This window comes from Heptranchias perlo, chromosome 5, assembly GCF_035084215.1.
Source record: "Heptranchias perlo isolate sHepPer1 chromosome 5, sHepPer1.hap1, whole genome shotgun sequence".
NCBI classification, from domain to species: domain Eukaryota; kingdom Metazoa; phylum Chordata; class Chondrichthyes; order Hexanchiformes; family Hexanchidae; genus Heptranchias; species Heptranchias perlo.
The window spans coordinates 94854789-94868729 of NC_090329.1; the positions used below are offsets into that span (position 1 = coordinate 94854789).

At 42.0% G+C, this 13941-nt stretch overlaps 1 protein-coding gene across 4 annotated transcripts in view; it reads left to right on the top strand.

The window, feature by feature from the left end:
• The window catches only part of hbs1l (HBS1-like translational GTPase), a 178321-nt gene that overhangs the window by 25226 nt on the left and 139154 nt on the right, over positions 1-13941 (top strand). The gene's annotated exons all lie outside the window — the stretch shown is intronic.

The following is a 13941-nucleotide window of genomic DNA, read 5'->3' on the forward strand; positions in this document are numbered from 1 at the left end:
CCTAGGTGTGACACTGTAGAGCTCCAAACCGCTCTGGCAGATACTTATAGAATACCACCTCACTCACACCATCAAACTCTGCTCTTTAACTGAGTATTATATTGGAGCTCATTCAGTTCTGTTTGAATCTCTGGTTGGGTACTCTCAACATTGACAGTAATTCACTCCCAAACACTTCTGTCACGGAAGCCTTGGCAAACTCAAGCTGCATTCATCTTCCTTGAAGTAGAATGACAATAGTCAAATAGACCGTTGCAGCTCATTTTGAATAGAAGTGCAGGAGAGAAAGTGTGACGGCTTGCCACGAGCTCAAGTTTAGTCTCAAATGCATGTACATGGCCGAACAACTCTGTTACAGGCCCTGGGGGGCTCCTTACAACCTCTTGTTAAGAATATTCAACTGGTCTGTAAAGTTCACTAGAAATGCAAAGTCAATTAGCCATGACTCGTCGCAGAGTTCTGTGAATGTCTTATGCCCTGTTAAGAGGTATATTTCATGATGTGACTCAAACAAACTTGAGTTTCATGCTATGGCTGTGCCAATGTACATTATTGTGCTACAGCAAGTCCTTATCAGTTTTTATCTAGCAAGAAATTATTACAACATTCCAGCATCTTAAAAGTTAAAGAAAAATGCTCACATCTCTGGAGTGTTTTTAAAATGTTGCAAAGAATTCTGTTTTTTTTGGTGAAGATGAGAAGTCATTAATCTCCACACTTTCCCATCCATTTCATAAAATTCATCAAACGTTTCACTATCTTTTTGACTCGCTGAATCGCTGCAGAATGCACAGTGCAGAATTTACCTTTGTAACTTTGGCAATTTCCAGCTCTGGCACATCTTCAGTTACATCCTCTGCAGCTTCTGTTGCTGAGTTTTTTTAAGAAAGAAACTATTTCTGCATCAGTCACCTCTCCGCAGATGTCGAGGTCGTCATCCATTGAAACAAAAAGATCAAACTCTTCCTCACTCAAACTGCCAAGAATTCCTTCATCGACCTCCTCAACTTCGACTGGGTCATTGTTTTTCTCGCTAGAAACCAAACCACTGTTTCTAAAGCAATTACTGATGCAGCGGGGAGTCGCTGCATTTCAAGCTCCACTGGATGGGTTCGTAGCATCCAGCACGCGGTAGTTTTCCGTAACATGTGAAATGCCAGTTTCCTCAGTAGAATTTAAAATAGAAACTACCTTGCATGGGAATTACTTCTTGTAGTGTTGCTTCATGCTATGAATGACGCCTTGGTCCAGGGGCTGTATGACGGAAGTGGTGGTAGATGCTAAAAATTGGGCTCTTTCATGGTAAGTGGTATTATTCATCAAAAGCACCACCTTCTTGCCCCGCTTTCTCATCCTGGAATTGAAAAACCGCAGCCACTTTTGGAAAATTGTTTGTGTCATCCAAGCATTAGAACTGGTTTCATAGTTGGAAAAGTTTTCACATTTTTAAAGCAATGAGGGTTCTTGCTTTTCCCAATCACAAGGTTTCACCTTGTCTGAGCCCGTTTGGTTAGCGGACAACAACCATGTATGGCATCATTTCTCTTTTTACGTAGGTTTGATCAGGCAGGGCGCGATGGAAAAAGTCCGGTCTCGTAGCAATTGTTAATACAGTCGGGTGAATAGTGTGCTAACAAACTTGACAACACTTCCTTGATCCTTGCATCAGCAGTGGGTTTGTCACTGTCTGCTTTTTTACCGCATAGCTTTTCTTAAACAAGGTTGTGTCTCATTTTCCAGCTGCACAGGAATCCATTTGATGCTTCAGAGCTTTCCACAACGAGTTCTATGGGAAGCTCATTAACCTCAGCTTTCAATAGGCAGTCGTCAAGCGAGATTGCCTGAGCTCTTTTGCGATTAAACCACCTGAGCAGCGCTTCATCAACATTGGCCATCTTACTTTCACGCATCCGTTTCCTATCCTGGTTCTCATTTCTTTCCCAGTCCTTCAAGGCATCAGCTTTTCTTTCCAGAATTCTAGAAACTTAAGATTCAGAAATGCCATGCTTCTCTGCAACTAGCTTTTGAATTCTCAATTCCTTCAAACTGTTCAAAATATCCATGCACAGCAACAAGTCACGGCACTTTTTTATTTAGCCATCTGGAAAATCGACTTCCATTTCTCCCTCACCCACTCACTAACAAACAGATGGAAACAATGCCAAACCAGTTCTTAGGCACTTTGACCACTGACCACTGATTGAGGTGAAAGCCTCAGGTTTAAAAGTGACAAATCGTGTTAAAGTGGGGTTTCTGCGCAGCAATAAATGAAATTGCAATAAAATGAACTTTTCACTTGGAAGTATAGGGGAAAGAATGGGACTTTAGAAATGCTTGCATTAAAAAGAGAATTAGAATTAAGCGCGTTGCAAATAAACAGGCACGACTGTATTTCACAAAAGCAACATCAGATTAAGCCACAATTAAACTGGCTAGACCTGTATCCTCTATTATTGTTTGTATGCTGGAAAACACTACTGTAATGAGGATTGATTTTTAAATTTGTTGACCTCATGGTGCTAATGTCCCTTAAATCCATCAAATTTTGCTTAGTGTTTAGTCTTGCAGTGCCATCAAAGTTGTACTTTATTAACACTGCACACAGTTCCACAAAAAAAGTAGCAATCTGTGTACCCGTCTTTAAAGATGCGATCCTCAAAATCTGTTTTCCTTTTCTTGGTGCCCCTGCTGTTTTTTTAAATCTGGCCAAGATGGTTTTAAAAAAAGCAGAAGTAGGATCTTCAGGGATTTTAGTATATAGCAACATTCGTTTCAATGCTGAAAGATTTAGTGATGCACAGTAAATAGCTTGTAAATCCATACTTTTTATAATGCAGTGCAGTTATTACATGGAATATTCATGACTCAGCAATACCAGCTCTTGTGATTCATACGCATGTCCCATGATTGTTGGATTTTGTTTCATTAACATTCATGATTCCCACAAGAAATTTAAACATGTACAAAATTGTGTTTTAAATTTCCCACCTGACTCCCAAACTTTTAAACTAAACTAGTAAATTGCCTGTGGTGTTGTTCGTCTGTTTTTTAATATATAAAATGATGACAGAGTTGGGCTTTTTTTTAAAAAAACAACTTGCTCCACAGAGCCACCTAGTAGCCTGAGCTTGCAGTTACAACATGACATTTGACATAACAAAATCGAATGGGAAATCTTGATATACCAATTTGTAGTGGTAAATGTTGATATGAAAGTGTGACCAAAAATTGTGACAATAGGAAGTAAAGTTTGTGGGCAGGAAGAGCATACCCTACGCAGAGTTTTAATACTTGCAAAATCAAGGGGTTTGAATGCGTTTGGAACAGGAGTAGGCCATTCAGTCCCTTAAGCCTGCCTCGCCATTCAGTTAGATCATGGCTGATCTGTACCTCCATTCCATTTATCCACCATAGCTCCATATCTCTTGATACCCTTGCCTAACAAAAATCTATCACTCAATCTTGAAAGCTGCAATTGTTCTAGCATCTACATCTTTTTGGGGGAGAAAATTCCAGATTTCTACTACCCTTTGTGTTTTTTTAAAAAAAAGTGCTTCCTGATTTCTCTCCCAAATGGCCTAGCTCTAATTTTCAGATTTTGACCCATCCATCTTGATTTCCACACCGGAGGAAATAGTTTCTTTTAAAACTACCCCATCGAATCATTTTATCATTTTAAACAGCTCGATCAGATCACCCCTCAACCTTCTATACTCAAGGGAATACAAGCCGAGTTTATGCAACCTGTCCTCATAATATAACCCTCCAAGCCCTGATACATTTCTGGTGAATCTGCACTGCACACCTTCCAAGGCCAATATATCCTTCCTGAGGTGCAGTGCCCAAAACTGAATGCAGTACTCCAGATGCTGTCTGACCGTGGCTGTATACAACTGAAGCATAACTTGCTCCCCTTTGTATTACAATCCCCTTGAAATAAAGGCCAACAGTACATTAGCCTTTTTGATTGCTTTTTGCACGTGTCTACTAGCTTTAAATGATTTGTGTACTTGGACTACCAGGTCTTTGCTCCTGTACAGTTCCTAGTTTTTCACCATTTAGAAAATAGTCCAATTTATCTTTCTCCGGTCCAAGCTGGATGACCTCACATTGAACTCCATCTGCCGTAGTTTTACCCACTCACTTAATCTATTGATTCCTGTTGCAATGTCTTGCTCCCACCTGCACTACTGTCCCTCATAATTTAGTGTCATCTGGAAACTTGGATATACAACTCTCTATTCCTCCATCCAAGTCCATAATAAATATGGTGAAAAGTTGAGGCTCCAGAACAGATCCCTGGGGAACACCTTGTCACATCCTGCCAATCTGAGTGCATACCCTTTATCCCGATTCTCTGCCTCCTATTTCCCAACCAATTTCCAACCCAAGTCAAAAGACTACCTCCAATTCCATGCGCACTCATGTTCGCCAATAATCTTTTGTGTGGAACCTTATTGAATGCCTTGTGGAAGTCCATATAGATAACATCCATAGACACTCCCTTGTCTGACTTATTAGTGACCTCTTTAAAAAAAAATTCAACTAGATTAGTCAGACATACCTTTAAAAAACCCATGCTGGCTCTCTCTGATCTGCTCATATTTGTTCAAGTGCTCAATCACTCGATCCCTAATAGATTCTAGTAGCTTCCCCACAACTGACAGGCCTGTAGTTACCTGGTTTCTCTCTCTCACCCATCTTAAATAATGGAGTGACATTAGCATTTTTCCAGTCTAATGGCATCATTCTTGAATCAAGAGCGCTTTGAAAGATTATAGGTAATGCTTCTGCAGTTTCCTCTGAGTATATTCAACACTGAGATCAATGGATATTTGGACATGATGGGAATCAAGAGATATGGGGATAGGGCGGGAAAGTGGAGTTGAGGTAGATGATCAGCTATGATCTGATTGAATGGCGGAGCAGGCTCAAGGGGCCGTATGGCCTACTCCTGCTCTTATTTCTTATGTTCTCACCTACTTAGTTTCCACCCCAGGGTTTAAAAGATCAGGTCCTGGAGATTTATTTATCCTTATCCCTATTATTTTATTTTCAGCATTACCATTTTTTTTTACTAACACTGAATATAATTTCCTCCCCATGGTTTATTTTTAGTTTCCCTTCTATCCTCTTCCTTTACTGTGAAAACGGATACTAAGTACCCGTTTAATAAATCTGCCACTACCTTGTTATCTATTACCATAATACCCATGTCTCCTTTAGCCTTACTCTTAAGGAAAGACCTAGCATTTATATAGCGCCTCCAACTACCTCAGGACGTCCCAAAGCGCTTTACAGCCAATGGAGTACTTTTGAAGTATTATCACTGTTCTAATGTAGAAAACACAGCAACCAATTTGCGCACAGCAAGGTCCCAAAAACAGCAGTGTGATAATGACCAGATAATCTGTTTTTAGGTGTTGGTTGAGGGATAAATATTGGCCAGGTCACCGGGATGAGCTCCCCTGCTCCTCCTCTTTGAAATAGTGCCATGGGATCTTTTACGTTCACCTGAGATGGCATGCGGGTCCTCGGTTTAACATCGCATCGAAAAGACAGCATATTTGTCAGTACTGAACTGGAATGTCAGCCTAGATAGAGGGCCTTGAACTCACAACCTTCTGACACGAGAGTGTTACCACTGAGCCACAGCTGACACCTTGAATATATTTATAAAAACTTTTACTATTCGCCTTCCTATTCCCTTTTTACAGCTCTTAATATTTTCTTTGTGTCCTTTTGTTTTCTATATTTCTCCCAGTCCTCTGGATTTCCACTTTTCTTGGCATTTGTGTAATTCAATCCCTTCAGTTTTATACTGCATCTTACCTCACATGTTGACCATGGTGCTTGACTGTACAAGTGGAATTTTTGCTCTTTAGGGGTATGTATTGGTATTGTATTGCACTAAGTACTTCTTCGAATACCTCCTACTGTTTTTCTGCAGGCGTACCTGTTAACAGCTCAGCCCAGTTTTACGTGTTCAGCTTATGCCTCATTCCTTCGAAGTCAACTTTACTTAAGTTTATAACCTTAGTTAGTGTGTGATCTTTCTCCTTCTCAAACTTAACGTCACACTCTATCATGTTATGGTCACGGTTTGCAAGATGCTCCCTTACTGTCAGATTATTAACTAATTCTGGCTCGTTACTCATTACTAAGTCTAGTATGGCCTATTCCTTTGTTGGGTCTAAGATATATTGTTTCAGAAAAGTGTCCTGGATACACTCTAGAAATCCATTGCCTTTACCACTTGAGCTGCTTTGCATCTCCCAATCTATGTGAAAATTAAAATCTCCCTTTATAGCCACTTTGCCATCACTAAATGCTTCTCTAATCTCATATTTATGTGTCCCGTTATTGTATCACTGCCGTCAGGAGGTCTGTAGATAACTCCCACCAGAGTTTTGCATCCTTTGCTGTTTCTTAATTCTATCCAGAGTATTTCCACTGCCTGCTCACCCTTAGCTCCCAGAGTTGGCAACGCTGCGCTGTTTTCCTTCCACGCCCATACACCAGAAGTCCATGCTCTCTTTTACTCTTCCCCCCCCCCCCCCCCCCCAACCATACGCTGAAAATCAAAGCCCTTCAAAGAGTAAAAAAAAATCCCCCCAATTCCCCATGTATGAAGATTTTATATCTTGCTTAGCTTATTGCTCTTCGTTTCATGACCATGCTTCTTTATATTTACAGCTTCTCCTGGTCCACCACCACTCACTACCTGCTGCTTTTATTTGCTCCCTTATTATGCTGTCTTTGCCATCACTACTGTACCCATCACCTATGCTGGGTACCCTGCTACCATTGTCACTCTCACTGTGCCAGCTGCCGTTGTGTCTGATGTGTTCAGTGTGTCTGCTGGGATCCATTGCAAAGCTCGCAACTGGGAAGCTTCAGCCTCTTTAAACTTCCCCAACTGGAAGAACTGGTAAAGACTGCTTCCTGATTAGTGTAAAAGGGCTGCTCCTTTTATTTTTCTAAATACACCAATCAGGAAACAATCTTTTCTAATCCTCAAGGCCAGGAGAGTTTAAACAGTTTAGGTGGAAAGTGTTTGATGCATGCCAAAGCTTACGAGGCTAAAAACGATCCAGAACCGAGCAATAAAAATAGCGCATCGTCTCTCACATTATAACATCTGTGAACGCCGAACAGTGGAACAAATACGTCTTGAGACTCTGGCAGAGATGCTTGCGTAAGGCAAGGACAAATCCATCATTATTACTGATGATAGAGGAAGAGGGACAGTACTCACCCCAGTACATTTGCAACAGTGCACTGTATGTGGGCCTGCAGGAAGCAGCTGACCTTAGCAATATTCAATCACAGGGAGGATTATAATGCAGGGGTCAATTGAATGGCAAGTGAACTCCACACAGTGGTCAGAATTGACTATTACAAATTCCAGAATAATCAATATTAAAAGGATCTGAAAAGGGTAAAAAAAACTGTGGGCCATCTTTAGCAAGCTCCTCATATCATAGAATCATAGAAAGTTACGGCACAGAAGGAGGCCATTGGTCCTTCGTGTCTGTGCCGGCCGAAAAAGAGCTATCTAGCTTAATCCCGCTTTACAGCACTTGGTCCGTAGACCTGTAGGTTACGGCACTTCAAGTGCACATCCAAGTACTTTGTAAATGAGTTGAGGGTTTCTGCCTCTACCACCCTTTCAGGCAGTGATTTCCAGACCCCCACCACCCTCTGGGTGAAAAAATTTCTTCTCAACTCCCCTGTAATCCTTCTACCAATTACTTCAAATCTGTGCCCCCTGGTCACTGACCTCTCTGCTAAGGGAAATAGGTCCTCCCTATCCACTTTATCTAGTCCTGTTTTTATATATCTCAATTAAATCTCCCCTCAGCCTCCTTTGTTCCAAAGAAAACAACCCCAGCCAATCCAATCTTTTCTCATAGCTAAAATTCTCCAGCCCTGGCAACATCCTTGTAAATCTTCTCTGTACCCTTTCTAGTCCAATCACATCTTTCCTGTAATGTGGTCACCAGAACTGTACGCAGTACTCAAGCTGTGCCCAACCAGTGTTTTATACAGTTCTAGCATAACCTCCCTGCTTTTATATTCAGTGCCTCGGTTAATAAAGGAAGGTATCCCGTATAACTTTTTAACCACCTTATCTACCTATCGTGCTATCTTCAGGGATCTGTGGACATGCACTCCAAGGTCCCTTTGTTCCTCTACACCTCTCAGTATCCTCCCATTTATTGTGTACTCCCTTGCCTTGTTAGCCCTTCCCAAATGCATTACCTCCCACTTCTCTGGATTGAATTCCATTTGCCACTTTTCTGCCCACCTGACCAGTTCATTGATATCTTCCTGCAGTCGACAGCTTACCTCCCCACTATCAGCCACATGACCAATTTTTGTATTATCTGCAAACTTCTCAATCAAGCCCCCCACATTCAAGTTCAAATCATTAATATATACCACAAAAAGCAAGGGACCTAGTACTGAGCCTTGCGGAACCCCACTGGAAACAGCTTTCCAATCGCAAAAACACCGTCAACCATTACCCTTTGCTTCCTGCCACTGAGCCAATTTTGGATCCAACTAGACACTTTCCCTTGGATCCCATGGGCTTTTACTTTCCTTGTCAAAAGCCTTGCTAATATCCACGTACACTACATCAAACACGTTATCCTCATCAGCCCTCCTTGTTACCGCCTCAAAAAATTCAATCAAATTAGTCAGACACGACCTTCCCTTAACAAATCCATGCTGACTGTCCTTAATTACTCCGTGCCTTTCTAAATGACGATTTATGCTGTCCCTCAGAATTGATTCCAATAATTTGCCCACCACCGAGGTTAGACTTACTGGCCTATAATTACTCGGTCTATCTCTTTCTCCCTTTTTAAACAACGGTACAACATTAGCAGTCCTCCAATCCTCTGGCACCACGCCTGTAGCCATTGAGGATCGGAAAATGACGGTCGGAGCCTCCGCTATTTCCTCCCTTGCTTCTCTAAGGCATTAATATAGATTGTAAATAGCTGAGGCCCAAGCATTGATCCTTGCAGCACCCCACTAGTTACAGCCTGTCAACCTGAAAATGACCTGTTTATCCCTACTCTCTGTTTCCTGTCTGTTAACCAATCCTCTATCCGTGCTAATATATTACCCCCAACCCCATGAACCCTTACCTTGTGTAACAACCTTTTTGTATGGCACCTTATCGAATGCCTTTTGAAAATCCAAATATACGACATCCACTGGTTCCCCTTTATCTACCCCGCTAGTTACATCCTCAAAAAACTCTAATAAATTTGTCAATCACTATTTCCCTTTCATAAAAGCTTAATACTTCCTCACTCGCTATGTTTATCCCATCCAATATTTCACACTCCTCCTCCTCCTTCTCAACTACAACCTCTGCATCGTCCCCCTCTTTTGTGAAGACAGGCGCAAATTATTCATTAAGAACCATAATCTCATCTTCTGCCTCCACACATAGGTTACCTTTTTGGTCTCTAATAAGCCCTACTCTTTCCTTAGTTATCCTCTTGCTCTTTATGTATTTATAAAACATTTTGGGGTTTTCCTTAATTTTACTTGCCAGTATTTTTTCATGCCCTCTCTTTGCTTTCCTAGTTTCCTTTTTTAATTTCACCACTGCACTTTTTATACTCTTCTAGGCTTTCTGCAGTATTGAGCTCTCGGTGTCTGACATAAGCTTCCCTTATCCTACCCTGTATGCTGCTCGTCATCCAAGGGGGCTCTAGATTTGGTCGTCCCACCCTTTTTCTTTGTTTACTCTGAACCCCTTGAATCTCCCCCTTGAATGCCTCCCACTGCGTTGACACCTTCAAGTAGCTGTTTCCAGTCCACTTTTGCTAAATCACTTCTCGGCTTAATAAAATTGGTCTTTCCCCAATTTAGAACTTTTACTCCTGTTCTATCTTTGTCCTTTTCCATAACTATCCTAAATATAACTGAATTATGATCACTACCACCAAAATGCTCTCCCACTGATACTCCTTCCACCTGCCCAGCTTCATTCCCTAAAACTAAATCCAGAACTGCCCCCTCTCTTGTTGGGCTTGCTACATACTGGCTAAAAAAGTTCTTCTGAATGCATTTTAAGAATTCTGCGCCCTCTATACCTTTTGCACTGATTGTATCCCAGTTTATATTAGGCTAGTTGAAATCCCCTACTATTACTACCCTATTGTTTTTGCATTTCTCAAATTTGCTTACATATTTGCTCTTCTATCTCCCTCTGATTGTTTGAGGATCTATAGTACACTCCCAGTAGTGTAATTGCCTCTCTTTTTGTTCTTTGGCTCAACACATATGGCCTCATTTGATGATCCTTCTAACATATCATCTCTCATCACAGCTGTAATTGCTTCTTTAACCAATATTGCCACCCACCTCCTTTTTTATCCCCCTCTATCTCGTCTCAAATCCTGTTCCCAGGATTGTTGAACTGCCATTCCTGCCCCAGTTTAAGCCATGTTTCAGTAACAGCTAAAATATCGTACTTCCACGTGTCTATCTTTGCTCTTAGCTCATCTGCCTTATTCACTCTACTCCTTTCATTGAGGTATATACCATTAAGCACTGCAAAACTCCTTTGTTGTCTAGTTTCTAAACTTTGTTTCCTCTGCTTTCCAAACTCACTTACTAAATTTTCTGCCTTCCATTTCCAGCTCTGCTTCTCTCTCTTCTGAATCTACGCTCAGGTTCCCATCTCCGGCCAAGCTAGTTTAAACCCTCTCCAATGGCACTAGCAAACCTCCCTGCGAGGATATTGGTCCTGGTCCTGTTGAGGTGGAAACCGTCTGGCTTGTACAGGTCCCACCTCCCCCGGAACCGACCCCAATACCCTTGGAATCTAAAGTCCTCCCTCCTGCACCATCTCTCCAGCCATGCATTCATCTACTCTATCCTCCTATTTTTATACTTGCTAGCGTGTGACACTGGGAGTAAACTGGAGATTACTACCTTTTGAGGTCTGGCTTCTTAATTTCTTTCCTAACTCCTTAAAATCTGCCTGCAGGACCTCATCCCTCTTTCTACCTGTCGTTGGTAGCAATGTGGACCACGACCTCTGGCCGTTCACCCTCCCCCTCCAGAATGTTCTGCAGCTGCTCAGTGACATCCTTGACCCTGGCACCAGGGAGGCAACATACCATCCTGGAATCACGTCTTCGGCTACAGAAATTCCTGTCTGCTCCCCCAACTATAGAATCCCCTATCGCTGTCGCTCTCTTGACCTTCCTCTGACCCCCCCGGAACAGCTGAGCCACCCATGGTGCTATGGTCTTGGCTGTGGTTGTAGTCCCCACGGGACCCCTTTCCCTCACGGTTAGAATGTGAGATGTCCTCATGGGACTCCTGCACTACCTGCCTGCACCTTGTTTGTCTGGCAGTCACCCCGTCTGTTTTTGCCTGGCTTTCTTAAGCTGTGGGGTGACCACCTCCTGAAATGTGCTATTCACGTATTTCTCAGTCTCACAGATGCACTGCAGTGATGCCAGCTGCCGCTCAAGCTCCAAAACCCGGCGGTTGAGCTCCTCCAGCTGGCGACACTTCCTGCACCAGTGGCTGTCGAGGACACGGGAAGCGTCCTGGAGTACCCATGTGGCACAAGATATGCATTCCGCGGGAGTCAGGTGCCCTGCCATGCCTCGATTTATTATATTAAATAAACTTAACTGAATATGAACTAAAAACTTAAAAAAAACACTCACCAGCTCCTCACCAAGCAGCTCCTTCCCTTGTGCTGACGTCACTTTGGGTTTTATTTCTCCCTGACACTCCGACTCCCGCCTTTTTATGGGCCGCTCCCTCTCCCCCGCTCTGCCGCCTCAGCTGCTCTCGGACCTCCGACTCCCGCCTTTTTATGGGCCGCTCCCTCTCCTTCACCTCAGATATATTAATAACAAGTATGGAAAAGGAACAAAAAAAACAATTGTTGGGTGAAAAGAGCACCCATAAGCCACAGTTGACCTGTAGCTTGTACAGCACCACCTTTATGTACAATAATTTTTACATTATTATCCCTAGTTTTTGAATCGTCAGTTGGTGTGAGTAATTTATTGAATCAGCTTTATCAACCTATTCCTAATTTTGAAAACTTCTGCAGACATCTTGACATTTTTTCCCACACGAATAAGTCTGACTTCCTTAATTGCTCCTAATAACTTGAATTCAAATCCAAAAACCATTACATTGTTGCCCATTATTTGCTCCGTTGCTTCTTCTAAAATTGTTGCACTATGAAGAATGGGACAGGGTAGAAAGAAGTAGACTGCTTCCATTAGTTGAAGGGTCAAGAATGATGCAAGATTAATTGTAAGAGATTTAGAACAGATGGCAGGAGAAACTTCTTCAGAGTTATAAGGCTGTGGAATTCACGTCCAGGGTTAGTAGTTGAGGCAGAAACTATGTCAACATTCAAGATTAGATTGGATAGATGGATGAAGGAAAAAGGATTGAAGGGATATGGGAACAAGTTGGGTAAATGTGATCAGCGATTTGCTCGTGTGGAGGGTAAACGCCGACATGGACTGGTTGCGCTGAATGGTCTGTTTCCGTGTTGTAACTTCTATATATTTCGTTGTTCCTCTTTATTTGCTCAGTGTGGTATGATCTGCAAATGTGGATATCTTGCTTTTGACATGATAATCCACTTCCTTTATTTATAATACACAATGAATCTGAAGATCAACCCCTAGTATACCCTGCTCATTAATCTCTTTTTTGCTTGAAAATTTTGTAATTTAAATGCCCTGTTTTATGTATTTAAGCCAAATTTCTAGCTGGCACTCTGTCCATATTCTGCAGTATCATCCTCGCATCCCATATGTTTTCATAGGGAATTTTAGAAATTGTATGATAGTACCAAATATGGAGCACAAAAATTACTTTTTTGAAGTAAATTATTAATTCTGGGGGGAAGTTGGTACAAAGTGGTGCCAGGTTAATCAAAATATGCAAAATCTACCCACTTCTAAAGTAAGTTCAGTCAACAGTTTCAGAAGTCTGGGATGAGGCCGTTAAATATTGCATATATTTTAAAGATATTTGCAGATCTCAGTGATTTAATAAATTATTTTCACATTGTGTATGCATGTGATACATCAAAATGAGTAGAGCTCAGTTTTTATTTCTGGGAAATGTTCAGACCTTTTTAAAAAAAAAAGTTAAAATTTGGCAGGCAAAATAAATTAAAAGTTTGGTGAAAATTAGAGAAAACATTAATTACACAGAAAATGGTTATGCATGTGGAATGCAGTATTAGTTGTCTATATATGTGTGTGCAAAATGCAGAATCATTATACATTAATTCAAATGCAAATAAGAGAGATTTCTTTCAGAAAATAGCATTTTGGGATCCTGTATATGAGTAATTTGAGACATGACGTGGTAAATCTGGTTAGCATGCTTGGCATGAAAAAGGGGACTTTGGACCTATGGGCTCTGGTTTTCAAATCAAATTGTGGGGGCGGGGGGCTGCGAAAATAGGGAAAATCCTGAGCGGGTGAGGAAGCTGGCCCCAACCCCACCAACTTCCGGGTTGATCACAGACACGCCTGTGTGCACGCGCGCCTCCCGAATGCAGGAGTTTTGCTGGCAATTAAATCCGGCGGGATGATAATTTAAAAAAATGTATCTCGTGAAGGTACTTCAGGTATTTCATTTCTGACATGGTAGATAGTTAAAACGATTCCCCAGGCGTGAAGGGCTGACTCAGGCAAAAATAAATTAAATAAAAAACCTTTGCACAAAGTTTAAAGAAAACAAAATAAACCTACCTTTCTACCGATGTCACCTGCACCGCCCTGCTGTGATTCCTCCCTCTCCGATGTCCCTCTCGGGCCCTTTCCCCCCCCCCCCCCCCCCCCCGCCGTTCCAGCACCCACTCGGCGTTGCAGCTCCTGTCGGCAGACAGCCTGTCAATCAGGCGCGAAACCC